Here is a 20,626-nt window from a genome sequence, read left to right as displayed (position 1 = left end):
ACATTAATGCAGTAAAGAAAAAAATATTATTATCTTAATAGATTTAAAAAGACATTTTAAAAATTCAACATCAATTCTTGGTAAAAACTATCATCAAACTAATACAAAAGAACTTTCTCAACCTATAAACCGAATTTACAAGGAAAAAAAAAATTAACATCATACTGAATAGTGTGACAGGCTGTATGCTCTCCTCCTAAAATCAGCAACAATACAAAAATGTCTTCACTCACCACTTTTATACCACTTTTTTTTTTTATACCACTTTTATTCAACATTACAGTAGAGGTTCTAGTCAATGTAATATGGCAAGAAAAAGAAATAAAAAACATCCATATAGAAACAAAAAAAGTTACACTATATTTTTATAAAAAAATCTTATAGAATCTATTTTAAAAATCTACCAAAAAAAAAACTACTTGAACTAATATGAGTTTAGCAAGTTTGTGGAATATTAAATTAATTTACAAAATTAATTTTATTTTTATATACTAGCAACAATCAGATATCAAAATTTAAAAATACCATTCACAAAACAGCACACTTTAGCAATGAAGATATAATGATGACAGATAAGCACATGACAAGATGCTTGATATCATTAGTCATAAGGAAAATGCAAATTAAAACCCCAATGAGGGCTTCCCTGGTGGCGTAGTGGTTGAGAATTTGCCTGCTAATGCAGGGGACACGGGTTTGAGCCCTGGTCTGGGAAGATCCCACATGCCACGACGGAGCAACTAGGCCCGTGAGCCACAACTACTGAGCCTGCGCGTCTGGAGCCTGTGCTCCGCAACAAGAGAGGCCGCGATAGTGAAGAGGCCCGCGCACCGCTATGAAGAGTGGCCCCTGCTTGCCGCAACTAGAGAAAGCCCTTGCACAGAAACGAAGATCCAACACAGCCAAAAATAAATATTAAAAAAATAAATAAATAAAAGATTACTATTAAAAAAAAAAAAACCCAATGAGATACCACTACACACACATTTTAGAAGGACTAAGTTTTACTACACCTGGTATTAGTTAGGATGTGGAGCAACAGGAACTATTATCAACTTCTCGTAGGAATGTAAAATGACACAAACACTTTGGAAAAGTTTTGTATTTTTCTCAAAAAATTAACATACACCTACCACATGTTCCAGCCATTTCACTTCTAAGTGTTTACACAGATACCTAAAAGTGCGTGTTCATAAAAAGTCTTTACACCAATATTCATAGCAGTTGCATCTGTAATAGCCAAAAACAAAAAACAACCTGAATGTGCATTATCAGGTGACTAGATGAATTAACTTTTATATCCATACAATGGATTACTACTTAGCAATGAAAAGAATAAAATATTGATACACAGTATAACATGTATGATTCTTAAAATAATTATTCTGAGTAAAAAAAAGTTAAGACCAATGAGTACATAAATTTTAAAAAATACAAAGCAATCTATAATTACTTGGGGATGGAATGAGGCATGGAAGTGTGGAAGGCAGGGATTACAAAGGGGCAACATTTGGGTGTGATAGATTATTGATGATTATAAAAGTTTTACATGTTTTTGTAAAAATTTAGCAAATTGTATGATTTAAATATTAAAACATTGTTTAAAATCTAGTAATAGTATTTATGGAGTAGAGATCAAGTAAATAAAATCACTCCTTTTAAAGAGAAGATAAATTGAGCAGGCTGGAACCAAATTGTGTGCAAGCAATTTTCTTGAATAAGTATCAAATTCTCAAGGTTGACTCCAAGCCGTGGAAATGCTAAGCCCTAAGATTCCTATAATTATCTCTTTGTTCCATAAGTGATTCTTCAAATGACAGAATATTTATCACATTTGAACTTTGCCTGCAATTTAGTTCAAAATGAAAATTAACCTGGCAAATGTAGTTAACATTTATGGGTTATTAATTAGCTTTGCAGAGAGAGTATGCTTATTTTAAAAGGCTGGCTTAAAACACACCGTTTGCTTTAGATGTGAAAATCAAAAAGATTCCAGCCGCAGATTCATTTGCTTAACAGGATTTTCTGGAACAGGATATCACCTCTTCTTTTGAAATGATTTCTCATCTGTGTTCAAGCAACTTAGAACTCAAAATGTCCTTGTGGGGCTAATTGGATAGGGGAATGGGGAATGCAGTCAATAGTGGAATCATCCAACCAGACTTGTATGAAATAATAACAGAATTATAATATAAACATAAACATATCTGAAAATAAATGTTTCTTATAATGAATACAGATATGTTATTTTTAAAATGTGAAAACTAAATTTTTGTTTAATTAAATATTAGAGCCACAACATAATAGTCTCAGTGAATTGGCTTGTTAGAATTCAGGATATTGGGGAGTATTTTTATTTTTTCCTATAAAAGAACTTCCCACCAGCTCACTTTATTAAAAAATTTTACGTGGCAGGAAGATTCAGAGAGTTGAGTTGTGAGGACCAAGAGCTTCCTCTCATAACCTATGTGCATTGATAACATAATTCTGAGACAAAAGTAATTACACTTGAGAATGTAGGTACCAAATAGATTATGAACATAATAATATTAAAAATTATGCCTTTGGTTTCTTCACCATTGAGTAGTAAAAAATAAAATCTGGCGTAAAAAAATTAAGTGGAATAAGAAATTGCCTACTCTTGAAAATGAGAATTTAATTAGTACATTTATCATGAGTTTTTCTATTGTGCTTGGTATTAAACTATTAGTAAAAAGTTAATGAGAATTTAGTTAAACTGCATTAAATCTGTGTTTTGCATTCTATAAAATATTATAAGGACCTATCTGAACACTGTGCTACGGCCAGTTTTCCAATGGCTAATCCATGCCATAAATATTCACTTCAGTAGTTATTAAAGAACTAACAAAGATAAAAAGAGAATTTGAAATGACTAAATCCTTCAATAATTGAAAAATGCTATATCTTTACAAAAAATATTAACTAATTTAACTAACAGACAGTAATAACTTCAAATGTATACATTCTCCATAATAAAAATTCTAAACTTTTTGAGAAAAATGAATTCAATTATCTACCTCAAAACCATTTTTTTGTTTTTGTTATTGTTTATTTTTTAGTAATGCCAGATCCATGTAAATGCAAAATTCAAGTTTTGGTTTTGGAAATTTCTGGAATTTTATTCCGAGTATTTTCATCTGGGATTGGTTGAATCCCCAGATGTTGAACCAATGGATATGGAGGGCCGACTATACAGTTAATTCTGGGGAAATAAAAATAATTTCTCTACCTCACGATATGATAATTTCAGACAATTTGTAGGTAGAGTTTTGCAAAGGAGAAATTTGATATATAAAAATGTTGCTTTAATTGACAATCTCAGTTGCACTTTATGTTTACATATCATTAAATCACATGGGTTAATTATGGACATTTTCAACCAAGTTGAAAACTTTGTGGTCTTACTCTATCTTTATTAAGTCCAAGAATACCTGATAAAAAGAGTTAGCTTAGAAAAGCTGAAATCCCAAACTGGAGCAACTCTTTCATAAATGCCACACATTGATCACAGGAGACACAGAGAGTGGGACAGTCAGTGTACAATGTTAGTATATCTACTGCAAAAAGAATAAAGCAAAGTACATCTCCAAATGATATACAGGTTAATGCTTATTGGTTAAGAGCATGTGCCCTGAGTCAGAAAGATCCATATTCAAATTTCTACCTATTGATGATTGACATAAAGATAGTTTTGCATTTATTTAGGTTTAGAAACTATCACACAACTTTAATATTTTAACTTATAAATTATCTTTTCAAATTTTGCAAGAGGTACATGATAAACAAAAGCAGTTTTCGGAGAAAAATTAAAACTTATCATTTCTATATTTTGAAGAAAAGAGAAAGAATGGAAAAAAATTTATACATTAAGTTAAAAAGGATAAAAACTAATACTGTTTTTATGAAGACACATTTGATGACTACTATGCACCCCCCCAAATTTATATATTGGTGCCCTAATTCCCCACTGTGACGGTATTTGGAGGCAGGGCCTCTGGAAACTAATTAGGTCATGAGGTCACATGAATGAGATTAGTGTCCTTATAAGAGATGTGAGAGAGATGATCTCTCTCTGTCTTATGAGAATACAGCAAGAAAGTGCCCATCTGCAAATCAGGAAGAGGGACTTAACCTGGAATCAGATTGGCCTACATCTTGATATAGGACCTCCCAACCCTCAGAACTATGAGACATAGATTTCTGTTCTCAAGCCACCCAGTCTATGGTATTTTTGTTATAGTGGCCAGAACTAAGACAATAACTGAAATATTTTATTAAACTTAAAAACTAATGATTATATTGAAGATGAACCTGTCTTAGTAAAATATGGATGATAAGAAATATTAAATATTTTTACCTCAATTATAGGAAAATGCAATCAAGGAAATTTGTCATATATGAGCATTTAGAATCAAATTTTATTTTTACTTCCTTGTTTGTCCTGATTGACTACCAGGTGAATCCATTGTTTAACATCGTGGGTCTTGAGCTTTTTATATCCTTAACTCCTCTAATCAGCAAAGTAGTGTTTTATAATACAGAGCCTGAAAGACAAAGCTTTTATAGGTTCACCTGATTTGTTTTATAGTTTCTCGTTAATTAAAGTTGATTCTGTGCTTAAAGGAATAACCACATTTCTTTCATTTAAAAGAGATTCATTGAGGTATAGTTGATATAAAAAATGAACAGATTTAATTTATAAATTTTATGAGTTTGGAGATACACATACATCTGTATAACCATCACCGTAATCAATGCAATCAACATATACATCACCTCCAAAAGTTTCCTCTGCCCTCTCTTTGTGTGTGTGTGTGCTTGTGTATGTGCATGCGTGGTAAGAATGTTTAACATGAGATCCACTTGACATTTTTAATTTTATATTTTCCTTGATCAAAGGGGACATAATATAATTTCATGTTTACATTTCTCTTAAGATAAGTAAAATGTAAGGTTTACTTCTGTAGCCACTTACTAGCTTCCTGAATTTGGGTAAAATCCTTAATATCTGTTTCATTTTCCATATCATTAAATTGTGGACAAAAATAGTGCATTTTTCAATAAAATTTTGTGAGGATTAAGTAAAATAATCCTATAAATAGTTTGTTTTATGTGTCCCCATGGATAGACAAAGAAACTAATAGACCTGGACCACATGCTCAAGTAGTGGCATGCACTGACACAATCAAGTGATCTCTTAATCTGGTGCTATTAAATAATTAAGTTGGGGAGAAGAGGAATAGATAAATGAAGTAGAAGAATAGACACCATAAAACAATACTGTCTTATTTCCAGGTAAATAACAAGAAGTAGTCAGTGTATTTTTTTCTATTTGAAGGACAGGGCCCTCCTTAGGGCTAGTGTCATAAGGCGAAAGGGCTTCCATTTCAATGATACCAATGTAAGAAGAGTATAAACAGTTTTTACATTGAAACAGATAGTTTAGGGGTAAAAATTACGTATATCCACGTCTGTGGCTCTTGAACTTGAAGAATGATCTATGTGGGTTGAAATACCATTAAATACTAAGCTCTGAGCACTTAGGAACATATAGAACTACTTAAAAAATCATTATAAAGAGTGCCAATAGTAGCAGAAGAGATAAATTTAAAAATTATCTAGCAAACAACCATTGTCTCTGTTGTGGAAAACATGGTTAGGTATTCTCGTTCACTGCTGATAACTCAAATGTGTAATATTCTATTTAACTTGGCAGGCTTTGGAAAGTACTGCCTTTCAGAAAAACAGATGTTTCTTCAGGGAATGCATGAAACTACCTATTAAAAGTTAGCTATGTCTGTGGGATGCACCCACTGATCACTAAAAACTTTATTAGAATTTTTTGAATGTGTACTATACTAAAGCCATATCTTTCAATGTTATCGAACAAACACTGAATTCAATAATATTCCACCCTTCTCCCACCACACCAACGATGTTATATAGAATTTTTTAAAATGCATCTGACAGTGTTTTTTTTTTTTCTTCCATTGTTCATTATGGTATAATTTAAATACAGTAAAATACACCTTTTCATTTTACAGGTCAATGAGTTTTAGCAAATGCGTATCAGGAAACAGAATGGTTGCAGTACCCTTCAAAACTCCTCACGGCCCTTTGTAGTCAGCTCCCCTCTATGCCCAATGCATGGCAACCACTTAACCTGTTTTCTGTTGCTAAAGCTTGTTTGTTTGTTTTTTGCCTTTGCAAGAACATCCTATAAATCTAATTCTACAATATACAAACTTTGACTCTTCATCACAGCACAACGCATCTGAGCTTTACTCATGCTGTTGCGTGTAACAATAATAGTTCATTTCTTTTTGTTGCTTAGATATATGCCACCGTATGGATGTATGACAGTTTATTCATTCTTCAATCGCTTACTTGCCATCCATATGTTTTCTTTGGTAAAGTGTTCAAAATTTTTGTCCATTTATTATTATTTTTTTCTTATTGAGTTTTGAGTTTTCTTTATATATTCTACATATAAATTCTTTCTCATATATGTGATTTGCAAATATTTCCTCCCAGTCCATGGCTTATTTTCCAGTCCCTTACGAGCAGAAAATTCTGATTATGATAAAGTCCAACTGATCATTTTTTCCCTTAAAAGTCTGACATCAATAATCCCCCAATCTTTGTTGTAGGACTGTGCATGTGTTATGACAATGTTCAGACAGGTAGTTTACAATTCTGTTTCAGTCTTCACTTTCTGCTTGCATAGAACCTCAAGGTCAATCAGAAGTGAGACGTTAGGATGTTCTCACTTCTTTCCTGGGAATATAAACCGTCTTGGCCATGGGCATTGTCCTAGCCAAGTGTGTGGCCTTCTAGATTCCCTGGAACATATTAGAGCTTTTTAAAGCTCTCAACGGACATCTCAATCCCAGAGTTTTCCTTTTACATTTTTTGGCAGCTTTTTGTTAGTCCCAAATGTTATCACTGTCACAGACAGTTGCAATAATAAGAGATTGCTGCTTTTTTTTTTTTTTTGGACAAATACACTCAGAGAAAAGATGTTTGTAGTGACTAATCTCTGAATTAGGTCAAATAAAGATAAGCATTATGAGGAAGATTTTCAGGTAAGTGCCAGACAGGCCAAATAGTGACAATTCCCTGAATATGATGCTTTTAGGGTGCTCCAATCTTGTGCTGTTACCTCCAGCGGCTGCTAGGCTGCTGTTTTTCACCATGATGGAGAAGCCATTGGTTTTCAAGTTTATTTCAGAGCTGGGATGAGAGAATGGAAATATAATGTTTTTACCAAGATTCAACAGTTTTTCTTGAACAAAGATGTTTCTGATTGTTACAAGCTTTTGGTTATTTCCAGAGTTTTTGTAAAAGTTGATTTTGACCATTTTTTCCCCCAGTGTTCTCATTGTTTCTATGCAGCAGCATCATTTTGGAAGTTCTTGATCCGCCATTCCTGCTGCTGTCCCACATATGGCTTCTAGTTTCAGATCTCTGAAAAATGCTTTCGTATTTCAGCTTTTTCTAACTTTACTGACCTGAAGCCAGGACCACATCTCTTAACCTTAACATAAAGTTATATAACACTTGTAACAAGTAGATTTTCACATTGAAAAATCCCATATGTTTAACAAGAAGCCTTTGAGGATCTTTGGGTCCAAGCCATGCAGTGTCCTGTCATCTCTAACTTCGACTGATGGAATTTCTCTAGGTAGGTGGTCCATGGTTCAAAAGACTAAGGTTGGGGGCAAGCCTGGATATTTCAAACAAGGATATGTCTACACACTAGGACACTACACCCCTCCTTGCAATGTGACTAATGGAATTTGTAAAAGTCTGCACACAAATAAGGAAAAATATACAAATAATTATTCAATGACAATATTTAAGTAAATACGAGGAAGAAAAATTACCCTGTGATCTCAATCATTGTGAAGGGTATTTTTCTTATTATCTATTGCTGCATAACAAAACACTAAACAAGTTAATGGCATAAAACAGAACTTTATTATGATCTCACCTCATTCCGTGGGTTAACTGAATTTAACTTGGTAGATATTGCTTGGGTCTCAAGTGTGATTGCTGTCAGATTTTTACTGGAGCTACAGTCATTTAAAGGATTGGCTGGGCTGGACATCTATGACAGCTTAACCATATGGCTATCAGTTAATGCTGGCCTTCAATAACCTGTTATATGACTCTATCTTCTCACAATATGGAAGCTTGGTTCCAAGAAGGAACATCAAAAGAGACCCAGGCAGAATCTTTTTTTTTTAATAAATTAATTTTTTTATTTTTGGCTACATCCGGTCTTGGTTGCTGTGCGTGGGCTTTCTCTAGTTGCAGAGATTGGGGGATACTCTTCATTGCAGTGCGAAGGCTTCTCATTGCGGTGGCTTCTCTTTTTCTGGAGCACGGGCTCTAGGTGCGTGGGCTTCAGTAGTTGTGGTACATGGGCTCAGTAGTTGTGGCACACGGGCTTAGTTGCTCTGTGGCATGTGAGATCTTCCCAGACCAGGGCTCGAACCGATGTCCCCTGCATTGGCAGGCAGATTCCTAACCACTGAGACACCAGGGAAGCCCAACCCAAGCAGATTCTTTAAGGCTTCATAGGACCTAAACTTGTTAAGTTTCAGAACATCACCTTCACCATATTCTATTGGTCAGAGTACTCAAGTTTTAAGACATGGAGGTCCACTATATAAATACCATAGTAAGAAATTCGAAGTTTTCTGATTTAAATAGGCCATTGGAGAGTTTTGAAAAAGAAAGTGGTATTATCTTACTTCTCTTAAACAAAAGCACTCAAGGGTGGCCTTTTAAAGACTTATGTCTGAGTTTCTGGGTTGAGCAATAGGAAGAATGGTAGTGTCATTTACTGAAATACAGAACCCTGGATGACCATCAGGATTTGGAGAGGGTGATATTAGAGGGAGTTAGCAAGTTCAATTTTGTTTAACTGTCCAAGTAGGATAAGAGTATAACATGAAGACAGAAAATGGAGATGTTGATGTATTTTAATGATATTTGTTGATCTACTCCAGTTTTAGCAGTACACATACTGTGAAGTACTGTGAAGTACAAATAATTGTTTTTTTAAAGTAGAAGGATCTTGCAGTTGTTCAAGGATAACATTTGTAAGCAGTGCATTTTAGAAAAGTTAATACAAGCTTTACACAAAAAGAAGGTGTTGGAAACCAATGAGTGTGGAAACTTAGTGGTTCTGAAACCATCCAATCAAGACAATCAATGATTTCAGAAATGTTTCCATGAAAGAATGATTTGTTTAGCCAATGACTACTATCATGTTGATGTTTAGATTTGACTTTCACTGTTATGCTTTCTAGCTCATTTTCAGTTTTTCTCCCACACAGTTTATTGGCTATAGACCACAGGCAAGTTTTATAAACTCTCAGAGCTTTATCCCCATGTCTATAAAGGGGAATAATGATAACTAACTCGCTAAATTATTTGAAGATTTAATGATAATTATAATACTAATACAATGATATTATAAAACTAAAATCCTTATTTCAGCATGTGAAATCCAGAAATTTTTGAAAACTAAAAGTTTAGAAAGACATGTTTGGCATCAAAATCTGATATTAAATGATGATGGTCTCTGAAAAGAATATGTATATATGTTTATTCTGTAAATATCCCTACACATTCTATAGAAATATTAACATATTTAGTTATGGAGTTCTGCCCTAGTTTCAGCATTAAACTCACTATATATTGTATTTATGTAATATATTATGTGCAAGTATTATATGTAATAAATCATATGTAATATTTTTCTAAAATCTGAAGATTACTGGATCCTCAATCACATTAGGTCCAAGAATTTTCAATAAGGAATTGTGACCCTGTAATAATAATGTATCTTTTACTATTTTTGTTGTTTTCACTCTTCTTTCAACAGAAACAATAAGGAGGGTAATCTAAGTAACAGCAGTCATCTTGGTGGATGTGAATTTAAGCCAATCTTCACAAGGAGTTAGACCTCCTACCTCTTCCCAGACTGTGATACTTTTCAGACAACGACTCCCAAAAGCATGACAGGCAAGACAATGTACATAGGTAACATTATGATCTAATAGCAACATTGATTTGACATGAAACAATGGGAGGAGCAAGGGTTTGGCAGAATTCAGAAGCTTTCTTAACATTCTGGATCAACTTGACTCTCTTTTAAGCCATACTCTTCCTTATACTTACTTGGTTTTTGTTGTGGTACAAATATCTCATTAAATTTTCCTTACCTGCCTCTGGGGTGGATCTAGCTGGACCACACGTGGTCTCAAGGTTAGTTATTATTTATCAAATTTGGGGCCTTATTTTCTGTCATTAAAATGCCTTAACACAAAATGGGGCTCTCAATGCCAAAACACCATGGGAGGATATATAAGCACTTGAGTCTCTGTCATGAGCTATGCTAATTTTGTTCAACTTCCAACTATACTCTTGGTGCTCATCACTTTTGTGGTCACAAAAATAGAAACATTCTTTAGATCCTCCCTCCTGATATTGCTGTCTCTCCATAAATTCTTGATTTGTACACATTCCCCTGAACTCTGGTTTTACTTGTGATATTTCCTTCCTTAGTACTGGTACTATTTTTCTCTTGAAATTAAAAACCAGTGCAATAGTTATTATTGTTTTTACTGCAACTACTATTATTAATCAGATGACAAAACCTATGGAAGTCAAGACTTCTTTTTCCTTTGAGAAACATTGCCAAATACCCATGGAATACACTAAAAATAAATAAATTTTAAAATTTGATATTAATTAGATTCCTACTTTTAATAGTTTCTAATTAGGCTTCTCTGTAGTAAAACAAAGAATTTTTTAAAGTATGGGGGAAAAGCTTGTAATAGTTAAACATATTTATATGCTTAACTTTTTTTTTAATTGGGCAAATAATGATTTAATTACTGTTAGTAGTAGAACACAACAGTTCAACTCACAGAATGACAGCATTCTATATGCTCAAAAATTAAAAGTTTGTGAATTAAATTGTCAGCTTTTAGGAGGACAGATCCAAATATACCACAGATAGAGCCATTATACAGTATTTTACAATGAGATCTAACCATTAAAATCACTAACAATTACTGTCCCATGAACTAAATATCTTTTTAATGAAAATTTTAGTACAATTGAGTTAAATATTTAAGGCTGATCCATTTATTACAAATAGAGCCAGAAAACAAAAAGCAAAAACAATGTTCCAGTAAGAGTATTGCGCTACATGTAGAGATGGGCAGGTAATTCAGTGCTCTCATATATCAGCTGGACATCTTAAAGATCTTGGGAATTAGTCTTTGTATATATAAAATCAGGATATAAAATTTCTAGTTGGGCTTCCCTGGTGGCGCAGTGGTTGAGAATCTGCCTGCTAATGCAGGGGACACGGGTTCGAGCCCTGGTCTGGGAAGATCCCACATGCCACGGAGCAGCTGGGCCCGTGAGCCACAACTACTGAGCCTGAGCGTCTGGAGCCTGTGCCCCGCAACGGGAGGGGCCGCGATAGTGAAAGGCCCGCGCACCGCGATGAAGAGCGGTCCCCCCACCGCGATGAAGAGTGGCCCCCACTTGCCGCAACTAGAGAAAGCCCTCGCACGAACCGAAGACCCAACACAGCCAAAAATAAATAAATAAATAAATAAATAAAGTAGCTATAAAATTAAAAAAAAAAAAAAAAAAAAAAAAAAAATTTCTAGTTCTGTGGTATCTAGTTAAAAGATCTTTATCAGGATAGATTTTTAAATATAACTCAAAAATATTAATATAATTTAAAACATTAATTCTGAACAATACTATTTCTTACTATAGATAATGCAAAATACTGATTTGGAAGGCAGAAATTAATAATACAGTATCTTAACTTATTTTGTCTTAAATTTATGAGTTTTGGAAATTAGTTTGCAAAACAATTTGCATTGTTTTATTTTTTATTTTTATTTCCCATGTTTATCACCCCGTACCATTTTCTTTTCTACTTAACTTATACTTTCTTTCTGACAAATGATTACTTATTCTTAGGGAACAAATGACTTCTAAACAATAGTTTAAATATATTTTCTTTTGGAAAAAATTATATGTATGTTTTGCCCATCAACAAATATTTATTTTAAGCCTTTATGAAGGTTTTTATATTTATCAAATGAGGGCTTTTTGTGACATCTGTTATTTAATAAGGTAGCCTAATTTCTTTATATTTACAAATAATTTATGATTAACTTCCAGGTATAATTAAACAATTACCACCAAATTTAACACCAACTCCTACAGGAAAAAGCAGTACAATAAATTTCAAATCAAACTACCTTTTACCATGAAATGATCCTCTGGGGTTTCAAAAAGTTGAAGGCTTGAAGCAAATATGTAGATTACTAAGAAGGAAGCCAGAAGTTCTTTAATCATGGGTTGTAGGACATCAAGACTGAAGAGAGAAAAAAGAGAGAAAAGCCTAACTATCCTCTGCATTTAAAAATATAAGCAAGGTTTTCACCACAAAAGGATAACTTAAAGCAAATTTTTAAATCTAATATTAATCAAACACAGAAGATTTAGTTTCATAGCAGAAAACATATTTTTATGGCAAATTCCAACTAGGATGGAATGTTAGAAATTCTCAGGCACACTAGCATCTGATTGCTTAGTTTCCAGTCTTGCAGAGCCATCAGTGAAATTACATAAATCTTGTTACATCTCCAAAAAGGTGTTTTGAACAACTGTCATTAGTTATTACTTTATCTGTCTCAAAATATTTTTTCTTGATAACCAATTTCCAGGCATGTTTATCTTTACTGAAAAATAAGAAAGGATATTTTTTTCAACACAACTCATTGTGTATAATGTGATAGCTACAAGTTCATTTGGTACAACATTGCTATCGATAAAGTAAAGCAACGTTTTAGGTTTTTATTTATCTTTTATAAATCACTGGTTAAATACCACGGAAAATTTATAATCTGAAAAAGGTTTCAAAAAGTGAAAATCATTTTTGAAGGACATTTATGTCTTGAGATTCTTATATTTGGGGGATGTTTCCTTATGGTAGGATTTCACAAGTATTATGAAGTATCTTTTCCAAAGTGACTTCTATGATTTTTAAAGCTTTCTTTCCTGATAGGCCCAGTCAGAAGAATGCCAAAAAAATTATGTTGGAATTGCATCATATGAAGTATTTTTACTTCTTGATTTTTTTTTCCATTAGCCTATCAGCAATGTGAGCGCCAGTTTTAACTGATCTTTTAAGTATACAGTAAAATGGGGTACCTCCTTGGCAGCGAGCATCAAGATGGTTAAAATGGAAAGCTTAAGACCCATGTATGACTAGCAAGGTATTCTTTCTACATCAAATACAACTGTTTATACACTCTGTATAGGCAGTTTCTGGGACCACAAACATAATCATAATTTTGTTCTAGCAATTATCCATAATCATTTTAAAATTAACTTTAATTGAGCATTCACAGTGTACCAAGTATCATGCCACTAGTAAATCACATGTAATTTCATATACTTCTTAGAACCACCGTGAGGTAGAGCTTACCTACACACATTTAACAGAATTAAAAAAAAAAAAAGCTGTAAGCAAGGAAAATTGCTACATGACTTGCCAAAAATCATATAGATAAAAAGTGGCAGATCAAGAATCAGAGCCAGGGTTTGTATTCCACAGCCAAGTCTTTCAGGGATTCCCAAATAGATAAATGTTTCTGTTAGCATATATTGTTTATTGTTCATTAAATGTCAGACATGGTACGTATTCCAAAAGACAACACTGTGTATTATTTTCATTTCAAATTCAATTTACTTGAGTGGCTTTCCTTCCTGAACTGCATAGAGATGTTCCAGATGCAAGAATAATATAACTAAATTTATTTCCATAAGTCATAAGAGGAAATGAATTTGTTTTAATAGTTAAGGTGGTACTTACAACAATCTATCTGAGAGCCACTGATGTAAAGACTAGCATCTGTTTGGAGGCATTTTCCAGTTATATCTTTTAGTAAATATAATCTGAAATGCAAAGTATTTCATTTAGTTACAAGACCATTTCATACAGTTATTCATACTTGTTTTTAAGAAAACAAAGACTTCTCTCATAGTATATGTGAAAATTTTTCATTAAAAACAGATTTTTATAAAATATGATCATTATTCAGATACAATGTTGTGCAATGTGCATGGTGCAAGATGCATTACTGACATCTGATACATTTTATGCAAACAACTTATAAGTAAAGGTGTTTCTAAAAGCATAGGATTCCTTGAGCCCCCATAGTTATCCCTTTGGTTTCAAGCCTGGACATATAGATAAGAGTACTCCAGCAGAGGGAAACTCACACCCACTGCTTTATGTATATATCGTCTCAGTATAGGGACACCAGGTTTTCTCTATAACAAAGGGAGTTCCTAGCCCAGGAAGTAACACTGCAGAGCCTTCACTGCTCAACCAGGAGTGTTTCATAGAAATTTTAGTCATGTTATTGGAGAAACCCTCTCTCTCTCCTCTGTCTTCTGTGATCTGGCTTAGTCTAGCAAAACCAGCTCATGTCAACTGCTCCAGAAAAGAGGGGATGAGCCCCCATGACCAGCAGGTTGTTTCTCGTATTGTAAAGGCAATTCTTTACAAAATATGTGTTCTTTAAATTGTAAATTTTTTTAAAAATTATTTATTTATTTATTTATTTATTTATTTATTTATTTATTTATGGCTGTGTTGGGTCTTCGTTTCTGTGCGAGGGCTTTCTCTAGTTGTGGCAAGTGGGGTCCACTCTTCATCGCGGTGCACAGGCCTCTCATTATCGCGGCCTGTCTTGTTGCGGAGCACAGGCTCCAGATGCGCAAGCTCAGTAATTGTGGCTCACGGGCCTAGCTGCTCCGCGGCATGTGGGATCTTCCCAGACCAGGGCTCGAACCCGTGTCCCCTGCATTGGCAGGCAGATTCTCAACCACTGCGTCACCAGGGAAGCCCCTAAATTGTAAATTTTTAAATTATCTTACGATAATATATTTTTCTCCTAATTTTGGCTTATAAATATACCCCAGGAAGAAATCCAGTAACAGAACAGATGGTTTATAAATGAGAGAACACATAGTCACACTATGTGGAGACAGACTGTAAATAAACCAATCTATGGTTAATCAATATTAACATTTGTTGGGTCATAAACTCACGGATGTGTTAGCACTTTGAAAACCTCATTTACTTTCTGAGCCTAACACTAGCCTTAAGTACGAGATAATCAGACTTAACTAAACTTCATTCTATAAAAGATATCCTCAGTAGCAGTAACTCTTTGAGCGATAGATTCTGAGGAAAAATCTGTACAAGCTTAGACCAAAAGGAGAGACAAAATCTGATAGAAAAATATTAGGATGTGACATATATTATAGGTAGAAATATTTACAAGAAAGTGACTTGGAATATAGGAGTTGGAATTAATTGAATTCATGGAATTACTCATGTCTAGTGATTGATGTTAGCAATGCTGGACCTAAGCTGGGATTTTGGCTGGAGCACTTATTTGTGGCCTTTCCATGTTACCTGGGCTTCTTAAGAGCATTGAGTGCCTCAGGACTGTTGGATTACTAACATGAGGGCTGCAGATTTTAAGTATTCTAATGAAAGAGATGGAAGCTGACTTGTCTTTATGACCTACCAAGCCTAAGTTTCCAAAGAGGAAACAAGTGAGAGTATCCCAACAAACAAGTGAAAAACTCAATCATTTTTACTGATCTAGCCTCAGAAGTTAACCAGAATCAAGTCTGTCATAATCTTTCCAATACAAAGAAATCAAAAAGGGAGAAGTCATGACCACATCTGAAAATGAGAGACGAATCAAAGAATCTAAGGATATGTTTAAGCATTGTCCTAAAAGCCAGAAACAAAGCCTCTACAGCTTTGTGGTGATCCAACAATAATTTCACTGCCTATACACTACCAAATATAAAATCAATAGCTAGTGGGAAGCAGCCACATAGCACAGGGATATCAGCTCATTGCTTTGTGACCACCTAGAGGGGTGGGATAGGGAGGGTGGAAGGGAGGGAGACGCAAGAGGGAAGAGATATGGGTATATATGTATATGTATAGCTGATTCACTTTGTTATAAAGCAGAAACTAACACACCATTGTAAAGCAATTATACTCTAATAAAGATGTTAAAAAATAATAATAATTTCACTGCCTACTACTAAAATATCTCAACATGTTTCACAAAAAAGAACAAATTGTGGAGTTTATCATCTATAATGTCCAGTATACAATAAAAATAACTATACACTTAAACAAACATAAAAGTGAACCACAGATGACAGAAAAAAAAAAGCCTTTTTGAAGTTAGCATAAATTAACTATAAAATAACTATTAAAATATGTTTAAGAACCTATAGGAAAAGATAGATATAATAAATGAATATACGAGGAAGATTAGGAAGTAAATCAAAACTCTGAAAAACAGATGAAAATGGTAAAACTAGACTGAAAAATGCAATAATGATATAAAAACCCACTTGATGATCTAAAGAGCAAATTATACAACATAGAGAGATTAGTCAACTTTAAGACACTACAGTAGAAAATATTCAAATGGAAGCACACTGAGAACAAAGATTTTAAAAAATGAAAAGTATCACATGGCCTAACATACATAAATTTAGTGTTCAGAAGATGAGGAAAGAAACAATTAATAAATTTTGAAAACACAATTGTCGTGAATTTTTCAAATTTGATTAAAAATATCAACTAACAGATTCAAGCACCACGATAAAAACCAAATAGAATGATTTTAAAAAGAAACCGAACTTAGGCATTTCAGAGTCAAATTGCTGAAAACCAAAGATAAAGATAGTATCTTAAAAGCATTCATGGAGAAAAAAAGTAAAAACCATAAGAATGATAGCTGATTTTCAATGAAACAATGGAGGCCTATTATTGAACACACTTTTTCAGTTCCCATAACCTTCATTCATTGGGATAAACTACTCATACAATCCTTTTTTTTTATTCTAATATTTTGGGAGCAGATAACCTAGATCTCTCCTAATGTTAAAGTTTACAAAACAGTAGTTATCTAGGAGCTCATAAAGGAGTTACCTAAATGTAATCTCCTTTATTCCTACATCACTTTCTCTTTCTTACTGCCCTGAATAGTTCATTGTAATAATCGTGAATTGGATTGAACCTAAACCCTGGAAACATCATGTAAAATTGCAAATATGAAAGTACATGTTACCTGGGAAGATGCATAAGACTCTCATGTTACTTTTGTTTTGGTTTTTTTCAGGAATGCATTATGATTAATTGGTTTATAAGATCTGCTAACTATTGACAGGAAAGTCACAGAGCACCTGACTGTATTTGGATGACATTCACAAAAGGACAAATGTAATAGATGAGGTTTATTTGTTCTCAAAAGCTCTGGAGAGACAGTATGGTGCACTGACAGAGATAGGGAAGGGGGCTGGATGCCAAGATACCTGAGGGAATTACAGTGATGGCACTGGAGAACACACAGAGGACCACTGTTGTCCACCCTAAAATGTCACTAGATGGCTGCCAAAACTACCCCTTAGACATCACGATTCAATCTATGGATACTTAGCTTGAAAAGAAAACAAATATGTCTCGTCGTAGAGATTTAGCAATCTTTTCAGGCAAGGAATGTGACAAATGAATTAAGGCATTTCAAAACAACAACAAAAAACACACAGGTACACAAATATGTCCCTTTTTTAAAGGAATTTTCTTATTCCTTTTGCTTTCCCCTTTCCTCTCCTACTGTTTAAATAATATCAGTGCAGGAAATAAGGGCTGGCATAGAGAAAGGCTAGAAAGAGAAGAGAAGAGGTAGGGTGTCTGATGAGACAGAGGGTTTTCAAATAGTGCTTCCTGCATTTGTTCCACTGCAACAATAATTCTGTGAAGTCTAAATCAGTTTCTAATCACTCACGAATATTCCACGAAGCTGTCTGAATGTTATTTTAGTCAAAAATACCAAATATTTTCAGAAAAGACATGTCGACAGAAGGCAGACACATAAGCACAGCATAACTCTTGCATATAGCTAGACCCTATAACGGGGGTCATGCTTCTGTTGCTGTCACTGTCAAAACAGGGGCGTCTCTCACCAGCTGTGGAAATAGCTCTTGCTTCTTCAAGGCTTTTCTTACTTAAAACCTACATTATCATTCAGGAAGATTGTACACAAACAATAGTATTCTTTCATTTAATGGGATAATTTACACTTAACAAGATCTGATATTTTTAATATTATGCTCAGTATCAGCAAGGCCAGAGTTTCATTTAAAAGAAAGAAAAGAAGCTGCACTATGGTGAACTTGAATACTATTTCTGCCTCTAGCTTTATAGTCAAAGACTCTGCAGTCTACCCCTCAGCTCTGATTTTATACTCTTTTACTTGGGTAGAACTCACACTGAGTTGGATTCCAGTGCTATGGTCACAGCTCCATTTCCCCTACAGGTGCTGTCTGTAGATCTTAAAATCATCCAGAAGGTAAATAACAAAATTTTTAATTGTCCAATCTTTGTAACTCTACTGGGCAACACATATTATGGCTCTGTTCAATAGCACCCTTTTATGGTTTTTGCTCTAGCGAAGCCTTTGGTTTCAATAATAGCAATCTACTTAACATTATGTTATGGGTAAATTTGTTATTTGGAAATGGATGACAAGGACAGGCAATGAAACTGGTCCTGAGAACTAGGGAGCTATTGTGATCCAAGGCAGCATCCAATGCTTACATAGGTTCAGATAATTAAAAAGATTCACAGACTCTATGGAACATATTCATGTGAGACTTTAAGAAAGATAAAGGATATGATAGAGCAGGTCGAAGAAAAGACAGGCAAACATCAGCGGCCGAGGGCCTTCTAGGAGAGACTTCCTAAGGTTTTAGTCACATAAGATGTAATTTTTCTCTGGATCATGAAACAGCAGGTTATGCTCAAGGAATCTTGGTTTCAGTGAGTGATCAGGGAAAAGTTTTCTAGCAGAACCTTTAATACCCCACTGGTCACATAGTCAAGTCAGGTTTTACAACCAGTTAAATGGTAGGAAAGCAACCAATCTAAACATTGTTACGTAATGTAGACAGCTAGTTTGAGTAACTCTAGGAGATTTTTGAACTTTAAATAGTATAATAAAAAATCACTTCTTAGCCCTACTTGCTCTTGTGTTGGTCCAAGGTGAATACTAGTCTTTCAGGCAAGTCCAGAGACAAATACAAAGCCATTATGGTACAATTAAAAAATAACTTTGTTTCACACGCAACTACTTTCTTCTTTTTTCTCATCCTAGAGCAGCATTTTTTCTTTCACCCTTCTTTAAATCTTCTCTATCTTAGCACCCTCTGCTTGGACACGGCCTAGTAATTTTACCAGCACTAACACTAAATTACTTTACTGGTCGAGTGCCCATTATCAACATGGACTTCATCTATGAAATCCCCATTTATTGTTTGTTGACTAGAAAATGTATTCCTTCCAGTTGAGATAGGTATCCATTGACAGTCTAATCTAGCTGTAAGTGAATGGGTCTACATAACAGCAATGCAAACATATTTCAGAGAAAGTTCTGAAAATGTGCAGGCTTCCTTCCAAATTGCTATTATCATCTTAGTAATCCGAAATAGTTGTTTACAAACTGCTTTGAAGGGTTGCGGATGGAAATCAGTGGCCAAAACAAAATGATTAGTGATGTAAATCAGCTGAGCTCTGGGATACTGAACTCAATTTCAGTCAGAGAACTCACTCATTTTATGTATTTTAAATTTAAAAAAAAGACTCTTTTGCAAAAAAGTAAATTCCACTGCTTGAAGTTGGAATATAACTTCAATCCCTCCTGGACAATATATAAATCCTTTTGATAGATTAAAGAAAAAATTTAAAATTACGTGCTCTATTCATTAGAAATTTCTAACTTTGACCTTAGAAATCAACTCCTTAATTACTCAAAAATACTAAAGTCAATATACCTGTTTCTGCAGTTTACCCAGGTAGACAAATACATTACTCATTATAGTCAATAAAATGTATCTGTATTTCTTTGTTATCAAAATGTACATACTTAAGTTTACCTAAATGAGGTTAACACGAGAAAAGTAAAAACATGGTTATTTATTGAGACAAAACTCTCTCCCATTTAAAAATAATAATAATGAAAAATATTATTTTTGAACCCATCCTCAACTCCTCTTAAGAAAAGAAGAAAAATGTTATTTCAAGACCCTAAGGTTTTATTCTATTTTTACATAACAAAAGAAACATACATTATATACAAAAAGTCAAATAAAATTAAAAGAAGTCCCCCATGGAATTCCAATAAAAGATAATTTGATTATCCAATATAGCTAACTCATAAATGGGAAGGGGGAAATTAAGGTAAGAAGATAGAAAAAATTTGATGAAAATATCATCTCAATGTGAAAGGAAAATACAAATGGAGCTGGTATTGCTAAGACAGCTCCTGAAAATGGACCTGGGAGGCCACTGAGCAAGTGTGACTTATACATGTCTCGGCCTGGATAGAATCTGATCTTTTGACCACTTACTGTCTGAACAAAGGCACCGATAACATCTGCCCAATGT

The 20,626-nt window shown here is 34.0% G+C and overlaps 1 long non-coding RNA gene across 1 annotated transcript in view; it reads right to left on the bottom strand.

The window, feature by feature from the left end:
• The window catches only part of LOC132350211 (uncharacterized), a 403,110-nt gene that overhangs the window by 165,953 nt on the left and 216,531 nt on the right, over positions 1-20,626 (bottom strand). Inside the window, exons 3-4 of the long non-coding RNA XR_009497870.1 lie at positions 13,949-14,031; positions 12,330-12,445 (exon numbers count right to left, since the gene is read on the bottom strand). This is a non-coding gene — a long non-coding RNA (uncharacterized LOC132350211). The remainder of the gene's footprint in view (positions 1-12,329; positions 12,446-13,948; positions 14,032-20,626) is intronic.

This window comes from Balaenoptera ricei, chromosome 16 (genome assembly GCF_028023285.1).
Source record: "Balaenoptera ricei isolate mBalRic1 chromosome 16, mBalRic1.hap2, whole genome shotgun sequence".
In the NCBI taxonomy this organism is placed as follows: domain Eukaryota; kingdom Metazoa; phylum Chordata; class Mammalia; order Artiodactyla; family Balaenopteridae; genus Balaenoptera; species Balaenoptera ricei.
Note: the sequence above shows the minus strand (reverse complement) of the source record. Positions and strands in the feature narration are given on the sequence as shown.